This window comes from Adiantum capillus-veneris, chromosome 5 (genome assembly GCF_014529385.1).
Source record: "Adiantum capillus-veneris isolate H3 chromosome 5, ASM1452938v2, whole genome shotgun sequence".
Classification (NCBI taxonomy): domain Eukaryota; kingdom Viridiplantae; phylum Streptophyta; class Polypodiopsida; order Polypodiales; family Pteridaceae; genus Adiantum; species Adiantum capillus-veneris.
In genome coordinates, this window is record NC_140935.1 from 1,763,077 (window position 1) to 1,781,384 (window position 18,308).

The 18,308-nt window shown below is 43.7% G+C and overlaps 1 long non-coding RNA gene across 3 annotated transcripts in view; it reads right to left on the reverse strand.

Annotated features, from left to right (window-relative positions):
* LOC147456777 (uncharacterized) overlaps nt 1-17,312 on the reverse strand; it is a 78,932-nt gene extending 61,620 nt beyond the window's left edge. The window contains exons 1-3 of one of the 3 annotated variants that reach the window (XR_015188261.1): nt 17,160-17,312; nt 17,022-17,099; nt 16,851-16,925 (exon numbers count right to left, since the gene is read on the reverse strand). This is a non-coding gene — a long non-coding RNA (uncharacterized LOC147456777). Of the gene's footprint in view, nt 1-16,850; nt 16,926-17,021 lie in introns of all 3 variants that reach the window. The other 2 variants (XR_015188260.1, XR_015188262.1) reach the window with 2 other exon arrangements.
* Between the last annotated feature and the right edge of the window lie 996 nt (nt 17,313-18,308).

The following is an 18,308-nucleotide window of genomic DNA, read 5'->3' on the forward strand; positions in this document are numbered from 1 at the left end:
AAAAACAGACTAGATTTCATTAATTTAGAAATGGCCAAAGCCGATACAATAGGGACAGACTCGCCCTTCAGTTTAATATCAAGTACAATGGTTCTGCCCTTCTCTGTAGTCAATGTCGCTTTCCTCGCCCGATAGTCGACCACGGCGTTGTTCTTGTGGTACCAGGGAATTCCCAAGAGAACATCACAACCTTCCAAAGGCACTATGTAAAAGTCCTCATGGCCCAAATACCCCTGACAATGCAGCCAAAGTTTGCCAATGACACGTATAATGGCTACGTCCCTACCGGGTGCCGCTAGAACTGCCTCCGCAAGTGGTCCCATCCGATCGGGAGTGATCTCGAGCCGCACCGCCAATTCTGGTGAAATGAAGTTGGCCTTGGCTCCTTCATCAAAGAAGATCAGGGCCTCTTGGTCTTTCACTTTGCCCCAAGCTCGGCAAAATTCCATACTCTCGTCCATCGTGCTGGCATCGGTACCCATGCAATCTGGAACCAGTCCTGTCTTCATCTTGCCTTTTCTTCCACGTTCCTCAGCTGCTCTCGAACTCTCAGACCTTTCGTCGTCCTTGTCATTATGTTCTTTCTGTGCCTTCTTAGGGCACTTCGCAGAGATATGTCCCGTTTCCCTGCATCCAAAGCACTTCCCTTCCCTGATGAAGCGAGCCCGCTCTTGAGGAGTAAGCATGGGTCGGGCATCCTTCTTTTCTGGGTTGCTCTCTCTCTTTCTACTTTCATTTGCTAAAGTCTGTTCGGCTCGTTGTGTCATGACCTCATCGGTGGGGTAGGTCAGACTGCCAGAGTGAATGGCAAAACCCCGTTTCGCATGACTCATCAACTCCTGAATAGAAGCTGACTTTTGTTCCAAGCAGTGATCTCGGATCTCTGTAGGTAGACCCAAGGTAAACCGCTCAATCTGTTCTCTGAACGAGATCTTCTTGAATGAAGAGGCAAGTAGAAAAGAGCTCCAAAATCTCTCGCAATAAGCGTCCACTGTATCTTTCTTGGTCATCCGAAGATGGTTCCAAGCAGCTCGTATATCACGTTCATACTCTTGAGTCAACCAAGAAGAAAAAACAGCTTCTTAAATTTCAGCCATTTAACTGGTGCAGTCTTGTTTAAAAGAAGCGTGGACCACCAAGTTCGAGCATTCCCCTTAAAGTAAGAGGTAGCTCCTCGAATCTTAGAGTGCTCTCAGTAGCGTCCTCCCGCGAAAGCGATGTCAAACTGTTGTACAAAAGACAAAGCCTTCGAAGCATCTCTATATCCCGAAAACGTGTCAAATTTAATTGATTGTCCACCTTCCTTAAACTCTCGGACCTTCTTGCTTTTATCTTCCAGAAAGTCATATTGGTTGGCTTTATAAAAATTCTTCTTCTTTGCATAAAAGTTGTTGTCATCAGAGTCTGAACTGTCTGTAGACGAGTCCTCTGTAGAACTCTCATTCACTGGGCGAGATTTAGACTTCTTTGCCTTTTTCTTGCCCTTTCAGAAGCGTTGTTTCTTGCTTCGCTTTTTGCCTTTGTGGTCTTCTTCGCTCGAGTCAGATGAGCTAGAAGAACTATCAGAAGAAGAACTAGGTACTTCTTCAAATCGAACACGCTTCTTGTGTTTCTTTGCCTTTTAAAATGTCGACTGATGACCCCAAATAACGCGGGAAGTCAGCGCCTTTCTTCTGCTTTTTGCCGTGCTTTTTAGCTTTGTTTTGCGCGTCAAAAAGCTGAGCAATCCGTGCATCAACCACCTCTTCTAATTCCTTCTCTGAATATTTCTTGTGAGGAGAAGGTTTCTTGAGAGCGGGTTTTGGGGGTGGTGTTGTGGTTTCTGCCACTGCGCATGCACTTCCTAAAAAGAAGTCTCACTCATATATTTTGCAAATTTTGGGTTCTTCGCAAAATTGAGCATCATCTTTGTTGCATCGCCGATCAATTGACGACGCTCCATCTCTTGACGCTCCGCCTGAGTAGGCCGAGGCGGGCCATACTCCTTGCCAGAATCTTCGTTCTGATCCCTTGCCGCATCTCCGGATGCAGAGGGAGTCGACTGATCCTTGCGTGAAGCCATAGGTGCCGCGGAAAAAAAAATTGGGATCGGATTTCCATTAGAAGAGAAATCGGCCATGCTCTGATACCACTGTAACAGACTTGGACACTCCAAGTCAAGAATCTACCACGACAGCACCAAATAACCACTTCAAAACAGTTCACAGTTCACAATTGATTCAACACTGGCCCGGCGGAGTTTTGTGCCTAGAGATAATGGCCCCAAAGACTGGCGCCCCTTTCGGTATTTCTTTTTGTATTAATCTGAGTTCAAAATACAAGAGTGCGGGCAGGTGCTCACACTCAGACTCTGTGTCCAGATGCTCTGAGTTGTGAGAGGCCTGCTCACAAATTTAAAGGTACAAGGGATGCCAAAAGCAGAGCCCCAAAAGCTGAAAATCAAAAGCTCAAAAGCTTGTTAAAAGAAAGCAGTAATTTCTCTTTCTCTCTCTCTCTCTTGCTAAAATAAAGCAAAGAGGCTTTCTCTCTCTCTCTCTTGCTAAAAATAAAGCAAGAGGCTTTTTTTCTCTCTCCCCAAAGCGTAGGAAAAAGCAGCCAAAAGCTGGACCTCCGTATGGCTGGCCGCAAAACGCGCCGCAAATCGCGGGCTGCCACGTCAGCACTGTTTCCGGCCACCACGTGTCATCTTCGCAGCTTGCTCATTAGGGTTTCGGTTTCTCTGCAGTTAGGGTTAGAGTTTTCCCAATTAGGACAGCCACGTCATCACTTTGTGACATCCACTCTCACAAACCCAGCACACTTCACTTTGAGTTGGCTTTCACCAACAGGATGATAGTGATCCGGGAGGGTCGACCTACACTACAGCTTGCCATAGAGCTCATCCCTTAGGAGTGGTGCAGTGACAGAGAGTGGTGTTGGGAGCTCATCTGCGGTTCATTTTGGCGGGCCTGCTGCTTTTGCATCTTTGAGGCTCGGCCTGTTCCACCAACAAAAGATTGTTTGGGACCTTTGGTTGGTTCTCATACACACACTCAGGGTCAGTTTGTTGAGAGACTTTAGGGAAGCTCTGACCGCATGCGGGAGCGCCACGAGGCATTCTTGCAATTATGGTGCCTACGCATAGTTACCCGGAACGGGAACGGGGAACGGGAACGGGAGGGTCCGGAACGGGACGGGAGCGGGAAGGAGGAGGGGGAGCCGGAACGGTCCACCTAAAGTAAGGCTTGAATTACCTCCATTAAGCTTAGTCCCAAATAAACTCCTAAACAACCCCAAAACTGCCCCCAAATCTGCCCCCTAACCTGCCCTCTAACTGCACCAAATATGTTCCCCCGAACAGCCCCAAATCTGCCCCCAAAAGCCTTCTTTTTTTCCTCTAAATGCCTACTTTTGCCCGTTCCGCCCCACGTTCCGCCTGTTCCCCCTATTCCGGAACACCGTTCAGGTTACACCCCGTTCCGGAACGGCGTTCCGTTCCCATCTCCGTTTCGAGAACGGGACTCGTCCGGAACGCCGTTTCGGAACGTTTGGGCTGTGTTCCCCTCGTTCCCTGTTACAGTGTGCCTAGGGCCTTTCTTCACCATGGTTCAGGGTGCCCCTACATGGCACTACCGGCCACCATTGTGGCTTTTTCCTCCTCCCATCTCGTGATTTCGCCCTCATTGTACATATTTTTTCAATGGGAGAGTCTCCCCGTGTTTTTGTTGTAGTCCTCTCTCGTAGAGGTGGTTTGTAGCCTTCGGGGAGTTATCATTAACTAATGGAAGGATCTCTTTTCTAGCAAAAAAAAAGATCTCTAAAGAGTAAATTGGGGTAACTCTCACTGCCAAGTGTATGTCAACTTGAAGTTTGCGAGGTTGGGGTTCCTTGTGAAAAGCCTAATCATTCGTATCCTTTGGAATGTACGTGGCCATGGCTCGAATCGAGCATGGTGCTGATGTAATGGTTTTCTCTTATTACTATAACCTCTCACATATTGTGAGATCTGCGGAAAATAAAAGGAAAAAACCTATCAAGTAATTTATACCTAGTATCCTATTTACACATTAACTACTATGACTATTATTTACACATTTTACCAATTCAAACATTAACTACTATTGCAAGGCCAACAAAGTAAGACTAGTTCATATAAGACACCACTTTGGCAAAGATGAGCGTTAGAGTTTCTTAACAGCACCAGCTTCGTATAGACTTGCTCCACCAATTGTGACCGTACGCACGATCAAGGTTGTGTGTACTTAGCATAGGGCGTGTAAAAGAGCGTAAGTCTTTGCATCACAACGATAGTTTCAAAATTGTTCTTGTCATCCTCAAAAGTACTTAGCATAGGGTGTGTAAAAGAGCGTAAGTCTTTGCATCACAACGATAGTTTCAAAATTGTTCTCGTCATCCTCAAAACCGCGGGTCATGTTGAATATTTTTTCTGCTTCCTCCTGCAACTCAACTGCATAGCGAAGAGTTAGTGTCCATTCGCCTCTCAACTCACCCATGTGAGCCCAAGTTCTGCCATCTCAATAGTGAAGGGTGCCACATCCATTTAAAGCCATATATTCTACCTTATGCAATCCGGGGGGAGAGATAGAGAGAGAGAGAGAGAGAGAGAGAGAGAGAGAGAGAGAGATGAAATGAAATGATATATTAACATCTACAAAAGGTCAAAATGACCTATAAGACCATTAAGTTACAAATTAATGAATCTAATAACCAATCTGTGTGCTGAAAGACAGACTAACATCCTAAACAAAATGTTGCAGTGAACTGTGAAAGTGAAAGTGGGAGACAGACTCTCTAGTCAATACAAAGTACAAAATAATGAGAAATGGAAGAAACTTAAGCTACTAAGAAGGGAATAATTCTCCAACTCAGAGTAAATCCAACATCGATCGGTGTCGGATCTCCTCGATGTCCTCCATGGTCAAAAAACTGATTGGGTATCGTGCGTAGTGCGCCAAAATAATATACATCCCTTTGTAATCTTCGTTTGTGCTAGGATGCCCTCCTCTATAATTGTGGACGCCTGGATCTCCCTTGGTCCATCGCACAATCAACCAGTGCCTCTAGTGGAGGTGTGATATGAACTCTGTTGCACAACCTGTCTGTCTAGTTATCTAGTGGTAATGCAACCTGTCTGTCTAGCTATCTAGTGGTAATGGCTGGCCTGAAATAGTCCGTAACCTACCGCTTAGTCCGTCTCTCTGGTCGTCTCAACAAGCAATCTCTATGTCTTCTCAGCTCAAGCAAGAACAAACCCAAGCATCTCTGATCCTGGTACCCATAACTCTCGAAAGTGGTCCAAAACCCTCTCTAAATAAGCAATGGAATCGCACGCGAATCTCATAGTATGAGGAGCAATGACATATGTAATGCACCTCTATCTCTGGCTCCCTATGGTTTACACGACATACCCTAGCCTCAACCGGAACTGCTTTATATCTGCCAGTGTCAATCTCAAGCTAGTGTGAGGATGTGCGTATCTGGTGAATAGCACACCCCACCCCATATGATAAATGTGTATCCATATAGCTGGGCCTCACTACAAAGCCATCTACCGTGAGTTGAAGAAAATGTTCTCTGTAAAAAGCCATCTTCGTGCCCAACTCTTGATTAGGCTCTATCCAAGTCCTCCTGGTGTCCATTTGAATTAAATCCTATGGATAAGTCTAGTAATGTGGGGTGTCCAACACAGTGACCTAAAAAAGCAGCACTTACTCCTTATTCTTCTATGTATAAAGAATAAGTGAGTGAGCTAGGAGAGTCAGTGAGCAACGAACACTCCATCCTGGGCAAAGGCACATGCCGCCTTTTACCCCAACGTTATTATCGTCCTTGGAGGTCAAATATGACCTATGGGACCAGAGTTACATGTGAGGTAGTATGTATGGGGCTGTTGAGTGATTCTTGATGCTCCAAAATTGTGGTGATGAGAGTCACAATAGAGAGCCCACGGAGAAAAAAGTGTGTAGTTGTAAGTCATAGCTAACAATGTGAGGGAAGCAAGATCAAATGCGACTAAAAGCTGAGCACTCTAGTAGTGTGTGATGCTTAGACTCTCGAACTTGCAGTGAGCATAATGTGCACAATCGATTTGACTCTTCTCCATTGCCCCAACGCTCTGTCTCGCATTGAAGGGAGTGAGAGCTAAGCCAAATGGCTACTATAGTGCGTATTGCTGACAAGGGGATAGGCTCAACTATATAAGGGTGAGTACAATCTCCTCTTTCAACAAAGAACATGGTTTTGTAGTTGGGTGCAATATTTATGGTGTAATGGATGAATTGTGACCCACCGGATTCCTCCCAAGCCGTAATACATTGGCGTTGTAGAAAAGCTTTACTCACTTGGGAAAAGGTTTATACAAAATTGTATTTTAGAAAGAACAATCCCATATATAGCGGTGACAAAGGGGCATGTAATGCATGGAGGAAATCCTTTTTTTACTATCGGTGAATCCTTCCATTTATACAAAATTGCATTTTAGAAAGAACAATCCCATATATAGTGGTGACGAAGGGGCATCTAATGCATGGAGGACATCCTTTTTTTACTACTAGTGAATCCTCGCGCACACACACACACACACACAGATTTTATTAATGTCTTGTGAAGGCTAAAGAGAATCGGCCTATGAGAAAAAATCATGCACAAAGTATTAGTGTCATCCTTTTTTTTTTTTGTAAAACTCACAACGGTGAGTAGATTATATTAGCATAACAAATTCTTGCCATGCTTGTGACGAGTCATGTCATCTTCAAAGGATCATAGATACATCGGCTGACAGGGAGGCCACCCCACGACAATGAATGAGCCCTCACTTTTACCCATCCAGGTCAGTCACTGCGACGCCCATGGTCTTGTTCCACTCATCAGAGGTCATTTGTTTCCCAATGGCAATGATCGCCCCCCTGCTTGCTTAGATTATCTTCGTGAACTTAGCTATTTCCATGGTGTTCTCGAAGATCCGACAGTTCCTTGCCTTCCAAACATGTTTAAAGTAACAAAATCTCGTCGTTTGAGCAACGCTTCGCTCTTGAATACCTTCCCTCCTAGGAAGAGATCGCTCTTGAAGAATTCTATTTTCCACGTCTATTGTACCCATTTGCAAATGTTCCCCAAGAGGCCATAGATCGTCAAGCATTCCTTGAGGAAGGTCTTCACTAGATGTTCTGCATTGCGAGCATCTATCTTGACGGATTCCCCTAGCGAGAACCTTCACACCAGTCGGCATGGCTCCCCATAACACCTTTCATTGGAAGACCTTCATCCCATGCAGCCATTGAGGGCGCCATATGTTCTTCACGATTGTCTCCCATCTTGATCCCGGCCAGTGTTTGTCCCACTGCTTGTTAAGCGGGGAGAACCAATCTTTCGAAGCCATAAGGGTGAGGTATACTTCCTTGTTTGCGGTTTCAGGAAATGTCTGTTCGTAGGCCACTACCATGCTTTCCATTCAAACAAGGATTCACAGTTCGGCAAACACCACCTGTTAAGCCGTTCCAAGGCTCTACTGATCAGCAATCTTTCTGTCCCACTGAGGTTAAATTGGAGATCCAGTTGGTTCGTTTCTTTCCAATTACTACTGGTGTAATCCCAAAGTTGGCCTAGACGTGTAATACCTTTGTTATTAATCTTTTTGGTACCTTCCCTCCAAAAAGAGGTCAAAAGGATGCTTCCAGCCTTAGAGAGCCAAGGGGACCAATCAGTTTTAGAATTGTGAAAATACCTTGACAACTCTCCCCATTCCAAGGACTCCGTTGCTCTCTTGCATTTCCGAGTGAGCGCGCCTATCGTACCCCCAAGTTTCAAGACAACCCATCGAGGGGCTAGTAGCTTGTCGTGCACCTCAACCCCTTACCACTTGCCACCTTGCGAGTGAAATTTGGAGTTGTCCATCATAGCCTTAGCCATAATAGCTTGGTCTTGCTTTGCAAGTGCTACCACAAACTTGGCACATCAAGCCTCCGCATGAGTGCTAGGGTTAAGAATCCCAAGACCACCTTGCTCCACAGGTCTCGCAACTGTCTCCCATTTAGTCCGCTACCAAGGCGTCGAGTCTTTAGTATTCTTCTTCCATAGAAATCTCTTCATTGGTTTCAACAATCCTTTCCAGTCGCATTTGGCTAGCTTAAGCAACGGATCATTAAAGGCTATATAAGGAAGCATAAATGAATTGATTACCTTCACTCTGCTCGGAAAGGGGAGAAGCACATACTCCCATTTAGTCCGCTACCAAGGCGTCGAGTCTTTAGTATTCTTCTTCCATAGAAATCTCTTCATCGGTTTCAACAATCCTTTCCAGTGGCATTTGGCTAGCTTAAGCAACGGATCATTAAAGGCTATATAAGGAAGCATAAATGAATTGATTACCTTCACTGTACTCGGAAAGGGGAGAAGCACATACTCCCACCTTCGTATCTTGTCCTTGCTTTCTCCGGAATCTTTGCTTGTGAGTTACGTCCACCCCCAAAGGGACCCCAGGTGCCAGAATATCTTCCCTTTTGACACTTTCTCCTCGGTCCACACCGACGGATCAAGAGTCAATCTCGAATATAGATCAATTTTGATTTTTTTATACTACACTCTGACCCTAAAGCTAAGACATACATTTGCACAATTTCAAGAGCCTTTCTGATAATCTGAGGGCATGCTTTAAGGAAAAGCAAGGAGTCGTCCACAAAAAGCTTTGCCAGAAGTTGGTTGTTGTTAGGCTGAGCCAATCCTTGAATCTCCCCTTTAGCCGCACTGTCTTCAAGTGATGTCACCAGAGGATGGGATCAAATGGGGAACATTAGAGGGGCAAGTCGGAAACCCTCTTTTACTGATCTTTTGACCCTGAATGCACCCACAATTCTCTCATTGAATAGGAGCTTCCGGCACATCCGCAGCCCAAAGACTAGTGATGTCACAAATTGCTGACGTGTCAAGCCACTGAAGAACGGAGCCAACCTGCACATTCTGGAGGAGGGGCCTAAATCCTAAGAAGAAGAAGCCGAACCTACCAAGTGGTCCTTTTTTTTTTTAAAAGAAGAGTTCCCACCAACTTATGGGACCCCGTCCAATGGGGTGCAAGTGACATGAAGGCTTTAAAAATAAAGCAAGCCCACACGCACACGCAGAGAGCTGATGATGTGGCAATTGTACGGATTTTCGCAATTCGCGCTAACCTAATGACGTGGCAATTGTACAGATTTCCGCAATTCGCACTAACCTGATGACGTGGCAATTGTACGGATTTGCGCAAAACACACTGGCAACTTCTGGGCGGTAGTGCTTTTGAAGACCAGATGCTTTTGAGTTTAATGTTTTTCATGTAACTGCTTTTCAAGGCCAAGGGCCTTTAAATGTGTAGAGGACTCATTCTCTCACACGATCCTGGGTGAAGGTGCAAAGTGTGAGTACCGGCATTGTACCGAGTTCAAGTAATATAAAGAAATACCGAAAGGGGCACCAAGGCTTGGGGCCAGTACTCTCTGGGGTGGAATTCCGCCACTCCGTATCATGTGTGCTCTCTCTCTCTCTCTCTTTCAGTTCAATTGTTAATGAAGTGCTAAAAGTCTATTCAGTCTGTTCTTTTTCGTTGGCACGTGATGCCCATCTCGTGACAGTGGTATCAAAACTTCATGCGTGTGCTTTTCTGAAAGCATACCAGTCCCATCAGAGATCAGACAGAGCAAACTGACGCTTCCAAAGTCTATTGGAATTTTATTTGAAGAATCTTTATGTCTCAATCTCGGACTTATTAACCACTCCCACCCTTACTTCATCGCACATCGAGCACGCTCACGTCTTCACCGCTCTGTCTTACAAGGCATAAGCCATAAAGAACCCAAGACATGGCGTTCATGGATTCAACAGAATACTTGCAGTTTCTCCTCGACGAGCTTCGCGACATTCTTTCACGGCATCCTAAGCAGAATCTTCCGATGCTGCAAAGTTTTCTACAATTTTTGCATTACATGTTACCCCCTCTAATGCCCCAGATGGTACCTTCTCCTCCGGCACTAGAAAGTACGGCAGCTTCCAACCGGCAACCTTCCCATCCGTTTGTTTCAATCAAGGGAGTCTTCATAAATATGGTATAGCCATCTTACCCTGATCCTATGTAGCCGCCTTTGCCCCCATCACCATCGCCACGAGGCTACAATGGGTGGAGCCCATATGGAAACCCTTATTATATCCATACCCGAGATACACACCTTACGAACCAAAGGATTTTTTTCACCTTTTTTGGGATGAAAGATCGAAAGAAAGCATTGCAATTCATTCAGCAATTCAAAAACATCTATGCTTTGGAGAACTATACAGAAGAATCCAAGATTTCTCGAGCAGTGGGATTTCTTAAAGATAATGCCATGCAGTGGCGGAGTTCCATCGCGACACAACCGCGTGCTCCAAGGACCTGGGAAGCTTTCAAGACAATGTTTGCACGCAGTTATATGACTTCTTTCTTTGAAGTTCGGATCTTGGCAGAATCGGGCAACTTGAAAATGCTTGCCACAGAGACCATGGACGATTATAACCAAAGGTTTCTCGACGTCTACCTGCCGGTGTCCTTTAAGTTCATTTCCTTCGAGGACCAATGGGAAGGATACACCATTGGACTACCATCACCGTTGCAGGGATATTGTCTATCCAAGCAACCATGCAAGAACTTATGAACCATGCCACGGTCGGCTACAAACTGATAAAGAGAAAGTTGGAGTTCTCCATAGAACCAACTCCGGTCACCAACCAAACCTCTCTGCAACAACGAACAAATTCTCAGGAGTCTCATGAAACCCAATCTTAAAGGCCTTGTCTCACACAGCGTCAACGAGAAACCCTTTTATAGGAAGCCCAATGCTTCAAATGTTTCCAAACAAGGCATACATTCACTACATGTCCTGAGCGAGCCTCGACGTCTTTAAGGCAACCTTCTGTTCCCACAACAGAAAGATCCCCAGGGCCAACTCGAGCTAAGAGAGCTAGACCTGCTATTGGACTAGTTCCTGATATTTATGGCATACACCTTGAAAGTACAAATGAATTGTGTTGAGCATATGAAAAATTCAACGAGTTGAAAGCCCTTATTTTCTTTGACCCCGGAGCTGCAGAGAACCTCATCCATCCAGAATTCTTGAAGCAGATGCACTTTCATAATGATGCAAAGGGTGGAGAAATTGAAGCCGAGTTAGCCACGGGACAAACTCAGAAAGTGGTACCCCTCATTGGTGCTCTTCCAGTGACTATCCAAGATTATCATGAAAAAGCCGATTTCCACATTATAAAGTTGGGCAATTACGACATTCTCTTGGGCATTCCTTGGCACGACAAGAGTGATGTGACTCTCCACATCCGGAACCGAACCATTACCCTGATGCAGAAGGACAAGCCAGTCGTCCTCAAAGTTCAGTTATCCGAACAAAAGCCTGAATGACTTTTCGAGTTGTTTGTAGTTAGATACTTTTGAACTCTGTTTGAAAAAGTATTGTTTGAAACTTGTTTCAAATGGATGGTACCTATTTTAAACCCGTCTTGATGCTGATTTGAACTGTTTGACTCTAGTTTAAATACTGTTTCATTGATTGGTAATTTACTCCCGGGTGGAGTAGTGAGAAATGTTGTTTTGGTATTGTCTGATCCTCGGAACGACGCAGACGGGATGTCTGTGGAGCATTTCATTGTATACTAGAAAACCTCCAAAAGACGTAGACAGGATTTCTACCACGACACGGCGGGGGAACAGGGGGCAGCGCGAGCAGGGAGTAGGGGACGCTGACAGGCTGGGACAGTGAGAGCACGAGGGCATGGGGCAATGGCGGGCTGGGAACAGCAAGGGCGAGGGGGTAAGAGACAACGTGAGCTGATCGGTGGGGAGTAGCAGCGAGCGCTCCCGGTACTCAAAAAGTTATTTTGATTTATCCATATCTAAAGAAGGTAATGTATTTTATTTTTAATTCTCAAAAATACTTTTAGTACACGTATTGCACGCCGCGTATTAAACGTCCCATTCCATACCTTGTTGCTATGTCTAAGTTAGTGCTATCAATATGGTCTAGGGTACTGCGTGCCTGATTCAAATTTCCATCTTTGTCTGCGTGATTCAATAAAATGAATGCACTCAATCATCCCACAACGAAAAGGCTTTTCTTTAAAATACTCCTCTTTGTCTTTTAAGAGAAGACAGAACATGACCCCTCTTTTAAATGTTGCATCTCAACACATGCAAGGTGCTTTAAGGTATCTAACCGTGGACCTCTTCTTTCAATGTACACCTTTTTATACGCTCCGTTGACATTAGCACCAGCAACATCAAGCTCTTGTATACCTTAGTGAAATCAACAAGAAAAGTAGCACTCTTAAGGTCATCTCCTTGCTCTTGTTGTCAAGTGACAGGAGACAAAAACTTGATGTCTCGCACAAGTATGCAGCTTGTGAGCAACTTATTTGTCATATTGTAGGGGCGCTAGCTTCTAAGGAAGATTGTTTACGATATGTTTGAGAGTTTTTTCCTTTTGGGCCATGTCTAGTTACATGGTGTCTTCGAAACATTTCTAACTGCACTTGTTCGTCTAGTTTCAACCCTTGTGATGGTTGAAAGCTAGATTTTTGAAGCTGCACCTGGGCCTCGGCTAGTCATGTTGAATCTCACAAGTACTTAGTTTTGATTAATGCTTACATTGACCATTTCAATAACTTGGAGTATACATGTTAGTCCATATAGTGGATTATTTGAGATTTTCTATAGCTCTTTTATCTCTAGAGACATATGCTCAAAGCAAGTAGTCTTTCTCTCAATTGAACACATCTGCATGTTTTGTGACAATCTTAACGCAGACTGATGTAGACTGAGATAGTCATGGGGGAGTTGCAACTTGCTACCAAGTGAGTGAGAGTTCTCTACAAAGTTCGGCATCATTTAGCTTCTTCTACAAAGGTTGTGCTCTCAATTGTTGAAAAGAGCTATCATTTCAACTTAAGGACCAGTGAGATAGATAGCAGTGTTGTGGACATTAAAGACCCGATAAAGCAAAAGCAGGACCTGGCTATGGATCGTAGAGCAAGCCTAGAGCAGACCAGACAAAGATTTCAGCACGCACCAAGCAATGTATTTATTGGAGTCTGGAGATGCTTGGCCTCACGACTCCCATGCTTATGGTGAAAGTTGCAAATTACGATAAGTACAATGGGATCATAGTTGCATTACAAAGTCCAATGCCCATGCAAGTCTTCAATTATTGAAACAACATGCACTAGATAGTTGTAGCAAAGCTGATTTCTCTCAAATTAACACCACGTTCTTACTCTGTATATTTATTGAAGATGCAAAATGACATGCACTAGATAGTTGTAGCAAAGCTGATTTCTCTCAAATTAACACCACGTTCTTACTCTGTATATTTATTGAAGATGCAAAATGAGATAATTTTGCCTATCTGATAGCCGAGCACCTTGTTTTGTTGGTTTTGCATTTTGCAAGAGTCTAGTGAAACGGGCACATAAGCCAATCCTTAAAAAAAATTCACATGTATACAAAATCTTCTATGGGCAGAAATAGCTACTGAATGGTAAGAAAGGGTTTAGCTGGCCTAAGAAAAGGGCAGGAGTTACATGCTCATGACAATTCTATGACCATGCATGAATATTAGTATATTCCATTGTCCACAAAGGACTCGTGTGTCTGTAGACTCTACAGTTCAAATTGCTTGTCCAAACAGCCGTCTAGAAGGTATTGTAAGCATTTCAATATACAACCAAAGGCCTGTTTTGAAGGTGGCACCCAAGAAAGACAAGCTAGACTTAAGCTTATCTCAAAATGTGACCCTTCATTTGGAAGGTAGGTTTATTGCTTGCAAAAGCTTAAACACTAGATTGGTGACAGGACACTTTTGTGTCCTCTTAACTCAACAACTTCCTAGAATTATTGCTTGAGATGCCAAGGAGGTTCCAAATTGCTTGAGTTAACAAGACACTTTTGTGCCCTCTTTAACATTTTCCTAGAATTATTGCTTGAGATGCCAAGGAGGTTCTAAAGTGCTCTATATCCACAAAGTTAACTTCTGACCTAACAAAAATTTGGATTTTCTTTTTGGGCTACTGATTCCACATTAAGAGTTGGGTTTGAATAACATTTTTAAACTTAAGTCAAGCTAAAAAGACGTGTGTTGTTTTTAGCCAATTTTCATGAAATTGACATTAGATCACCCTAAAACATAGCTTAGTGACCTCTAAAGTGTTACATAGATAGCATAGGTAGTTCTAAAGGTGTTTTATGCTTTGAAAAAATGGAAAGACTATGTATTGAAACATGTGGCCCATTCCTTCCTTGCCCTCTTCGTTGCTTTAGATTCTGGTGACCACATCAATGAATTTGCATTCATGGGTACCCACTGCAATTCCAAAAGCATACTTGCAATTGTAACTCGGCCTCATAGGCCACGCGTTTCTATTTTCTCGAGGGACTTGTCTTCTCATTGGGCACGTTTTCTTCAAGAGAGATCTCTTTGTTTTTCTTATTCCTCTCCTCATATACCTTGCGACGCATACTTTGTTTCTTAAAAGTGCAGTCTTTACATACAAAACATTTTGTATCCCTCAAACAAATCCAATTATTATCAAAGATAATTGGCCGTTCTCCTGAGCCTTAGCTCTTGACATGCCAAAGTGGGTTTTGAAGGAATCTTTGATAACAATGGCAAGAAAAGGAGATGTCTCTAACTTCTCTTTGGGAATGCCACAAATAACAATGTTCTTGGAACGACGCTCCCGTTTCTTCAACTCCTCTACATCCACATTCTCAACATTCTTTGTTTGAGTCATAGCTTGGATGAGGGAAGAATAAGGAACCACATTGTTACCACATACATTAGCCCAAGACTTGTTTGTGCATACATTTTTCATGTCGCATACATCCCGGCTCATGGTGTCAAATTTCTCCTCTTCAATACATGGTCATGCTCTACTTTGGTCATGCGCTCCTTCAAAGCATTCAAATCCACAAGAGAGCGTTTACGTTCCTTGACTTCCTCTTCAAGTTGCATCAAACATGTTTGCATCTCAAGTGTCCTCTTTAGATTCTCATTCTCAACCACAAGAATCCTTAGCGTGCCACTCTCCATTGCAACTGCCTGTAAGTCTTCACCTTGTTTGTTTACGATCTCTTGGAATGATAGCAAGTATGACATGATCATGGTTTTCGATGTCGTTGGTTGAGTGATTGTGTTGCTACTTCCACATTTAGGAGATTTTGGATCATTTTCTACAATGGTTGTGGCCCTTGTTGAAGAAGAAGAACCCTTGCGAGTGTCGGAAGACATTGTATGTAAACTAAGAGATGAGAGTCAACTTGCCTGAACCTGTTCACTTAAGAAATGTTGATGCAGAAAAGCCTGCAATAACTTTGAAATTTTTTGTTTTTACATCAATGCGTAGAGGACGTCTTGCTCTTCCATTAGGATATCGTTTGAAAGCCGGAAAGAGAGCGTACTATGCATTTGAGAACATGTGTAATGCAAAAAACATCAATTGTTGGGTTCTCAAGAGGTACCTTTTTGACACATTGATAACATCGGTTCTTCTTTGTGGAGTTGAAGTGTGAGGCAAGAGAGAGAGAGAGAGAGTATAGCCAATGCCTGTGAAAGCCATCATTACCTAGGTATAAAAAGCTCCCATCGCTTTCTTGAGTCTCAATCCACCACCATAGCTAGTAAATGAATGCTTCGCAACCAAGAAGAAGAGAATTTTTAGCGCCGCCAAGGGGAGAGAGAGAGAGAGAGAGAGAGAGAGAGAGAGAGAGAGAGAGAGAGAGAGACTACGCACATGCAATGCAACGGTAACTGCTTCTGATGCAAAAGTGCACAAAGCCCACTTGAGCCCCACCATGCCACTACACTCAGCCACCGAGACTCTCACTAGTACCACCACAACGTCAGGATAAAAGCCTGATCGGTCACCCCGAATGGAAAGCCGTTTTTCGGTGGAGAAAGAAGCCTTATTGGCTATGACACGAGATAGCACAACAGGTGGGAGCTGATCATGCTATCGAGGAGAGTTGGAGCTCCAACATTTATGTAGACTACCGATAGGTGGTGATCATTCACCCTCAATCATTCCAACATCTATGTAGACTACCGATAGGTGGCACCAACGGAGCAATGCATGTGCACATAGAGAGAGAGTAGCAATTGCTTGTGGGAGCCATCGTTGGCTAGATTTAAAAAGCTGCCATCAATATTCAAAGTCTCAATGGCAATGGTCGCCAAAAAAGAGGTGTAGTGTTGCAAAATCCTACTAGATTTGGGGCCGGTAAAATATAGTGTAGTTACAGTTTATCGGCAAATGCTTCAAATTTTGACCTAAAAACCAGAATAGTTTTAAGTCTACCCTCATTCTCTTCGGTTACAAGAGAAGTTGCTCACATGGCATGGGGGAGGGAGTGAGACCAAGGCGTTCTATTGTAGGAAAATGCCAATACCGAGAGCTGCACATGGTGAAGGGTGGATTTCAAGCTAAAGAGCAACCCCATCAGTGTTGAGGAAAAATGTGTCTCGGCTTAATATCATGTCATAATTTTCAATTTTAGAAATGTCGGTTGAGGGCGAGGGGAAAAGGATAAATTCCGTGCCAAAATAGAGAAAAATAGTCTAAAAATATAAAAAATAACAATTTTTTTGAAATTTTCTCTTGGAAAATTTGAGGAGAGGAATTTTGTATGTTTGAGAAAAAAAAATTTCCTGAACATTGAACCCCATTGACCAACAGTTATTTCACCAAGATGATCCAGTCCAATCATTTACAAGGATTCACTGACAGAGATAAAGGCAAAAGGTAGCCATGGTGGCCAATCCTGAGCGAGGAAAGAGATTCCTCACCTTTCATGCTTGTTTAGGCTATGGGTACTGCTACGAGGCATCGCCGATTTGACAGATCAAGAGTTGAAGCGGAAGCTGATGAATCAAAAGGAAAGGTACTCAAAGAACAACCCCATTGGAGCTTCAAACTTATACACGCATGAATGATGACAACAAACAGACGTGGCTTACAGCTTTGCAAAGTGTCCATGACACCCCGGCCACGGACTCAGCAGCTAATCAAGCTCTTCAATCGCTAGTTGGTCTAAGCTGCAGCCAAAATGAATGCAAATAAAATCGCGACAAGAGTATACTGCTGGGTGTCTGTACCTGAAGTGGTTCTGCAAGTTATTAGAAAGGCTAGACTTGAGTGCATCATCAACTCTGCGTTCCTCTGTGGTTCCGGAATCGAAAGGCAAGTCTGTTGATCGAGTAAGACGCCTCTTTTTGGCCTGCCCCAAAGGCGGGAGGCCTTGGTGATGGTTTTCCTTTTTGCTAATGAAAAAGAGAAGATTATTTTAAAAAAATATAATGTTTTATTTTTAAATGTTTTAAAAAACACTATATGTCATGATTAGATTTTTGGCTCGTTAAAAAATGCATAATTTTTTGATGGGTTAACAAGCATAACCTATATAATCACGCATACGCTTAATCATGTAAAAGAGACTCATGAATCCTATTTATGTAGCTCTGGGGATAAGGAAATCTATCTATTCTATTCTATGATTAAAAAGAATGGGGACTTTATACGTGTTTGGATATCCGAGCTTGGGGGAGGACTGACGAGAGAGAAAGAGCGAGAGAAATCAATGCTATGTACGTATCCTCTTGCATCTGCCACGCTGGCAAAACACGTCCTTTTTCTCATTCTCCACAACGTTTGTACGCTCTGCCTTGCCTCTGAATCCTGATGTTCTTTTGCTAAAGGTCACGCTACAGGTGCTCATCGATGACATGCATGTACTCCCACTCTTGCAGCTAGTAGTAGAGACATGAGTTTGCATAAATTGCAGAGGGCGCTATATGAGCATTTGTGGGGGCAGCGAAGGTGCCCATGGTGGAGGCCACTGGCCAGCACAAGCAAAGAAATGAGCAAGGTGCCATCTGAGGCGTGACTGAGGAGTGATGGTGCTCACTGCTGAATCTCAAGAAGCCGCACACATCAGTATTATAAGTAAAGAATTAAATCTTTTCTATAATCAAAGAGAGAGGTATCTATGTATCACTTATTGAATCATTGCAGTTCTCTGTCCTTTGTAACTCTCTTCTCCTCCATCGCGTGCAACTTACTACTCCTTTGTCGATGTAGTCTTCCATCACAAGCAACTCGCTAACTTCCTCCACTCCACATCCATCATCTTCCAACACTCTCTCTCTCTCTCTCTCTCTCTCTCTCTCTCTCTCTCTCTCTCTCTCATAGGTTTTTGCTCCTTTGACTCGCAACCACCACTTCTCCTGGAATTATATGGCAGCTTT